Source organism: Elephantulus edwardii, unplaced genomic scaffold (assembly GCF_000299155.1).
Source record: "Elephantulus edwardii isolate Elephantulus edwardi_28Jun2011 unplaced genomic scaffold, EleEdw1.0 scaffold00138, whole genome shotgun sequence".
In the NCBI taxonomy this organism is placed as follows: Eukaryota; Metazoa; Chordata; class Mammalia; order Macroscelidea; family Macroscelididae; genus Elephantulus; species Elephantulus edwardii.
The window spans coordinates 8946704-8948299 of NW_006399888.1; positions in this window are offsets into that span (position 1 = coordinate 8946704).

The window sequence follows — 1596 nt, forward strand, 5'->3', positions numbered from 1 at the left end:
TTGGGGCATGCCCCTCCCTCTCTTTTGTAAACTGATAACCTAGGGCTGGGTTCCCTGGCAGCCCAGCCTACTCCACTGCCTATTTATAGCAGAATTCATCAAATAAATTTGGGCTTGATCAGGAATCTTTGTCTTGCCCCATCTCTCGTGTCCCTGCACCTCTTTTAATCCGCACAGGTTCCACTCTAGAACACGTATGAACCTGCAGGTCGGTTTCAGCCGGCGGTTACAGTTGGCATCCAACGTGGATTTTTAGAGAACGGAATCGATATGTGTTGGACACTGCGTGGATAATAGAAAGAAGGACTGGCCAGTTGATGAATATGAGATTGCCACGGAATTACCCGCACCGTGGCAGGATCTTGGAGGTGAGTGCGCAGTGAATATTGGGGCAGGAAATCAGTGTGCAGGAAAGGTTTATAAAAGGCCTTCATGATTCTCAAGGCACGAGGGGTAAGGGTTAAGACTCCTTCCTAAAGATGTATGGTGTACAGGAAAGGCTCGTAGAAAGCCTTAATAATTCCCTCAAGGCACGAGGGGTAAGGGTTAAGAAGAAGAATTTAGTTCAATTTTTTTCTCCTTCTTAAAAATGTATGTCTTTGGTTCCCATGATAAGGGACAATATATAAAAACAGATGGAAACGGGTTGGTTGTGCTTTGAATGATTTTTATAGAAAATTTGGCCCTAAGAAAATTTCCAACACCGCTTTTTCTTACTGAAATCTCTTTAACGAAATCGTAGCTGTTAGAACTACCGCCATCTTGCCTTGCTGAAACAAAGAAAGACTTTCGCGCCTTTTCAAATTCCTGCGCCATTTTGCTATGCCCCTCCCCATCTCTGCCTCGTCCCTGGCCGGTCACGCCTCCGCTCCCGAAAGCCGCGGGACCTGTCCCAGGCTCCGCTAGGGCGAGCAGTGTGCTTCTTTATTTTGTAAAATGTTTGGGATTGTTTTATTTTTAATTAAAACAAACAAACAAAAAAACCCAAAAACAAAGAAAAAAAAAAGCATCCCTCTGAAAAGCAGGGGCGGAGAAAAAGGCAGAGGAGGAGGGAGAGCCCGGTGCAGCAGCGGGACTTAGCCCGCCTCCCCCTGCCCAAGGCTTTTTGATTTGCCTCGGAATCGCGACTTCCAAAGGGGAACTCCAAAGGAAAGGTGCACGCATGCGCGCACCTGGAGTGGAACCGCTAGTACCCCCGGCCTGCTGCCAGCAGGACAGCCGGAGATGCCACTGCGCCCTTTCCTGGCCCGGTGGTGGAGTGCGTGGCAGAGTGGCACTCGTTCTCAGAGGATTGAGGCTGCTCTCCTCCCGGATGCCCGGCCTGTCCCCCGGGTGTGAGCCGCCAGTGAACTTGAGTTGGCGCCAGCTCCCTGAGCAGCTGCTGCCTCCAGCCCTGTTGGCAAAACTAAAAGTGTCAGATTCAAAGGCAGTGTTGTGACTAATCTGTTACCTGATCCCCTTCAGGAAAAGTCTATAAATTGGAAACTGGTGTCTTTTAGTTTAAAAAAAAAAAACTATAAAAATAATTTTTAAATGTAATCGTTTGTGTGCCGTGGCTCTGGACCCTGCGCCGTCCTGTGCCAGTCGCGTTGCCTC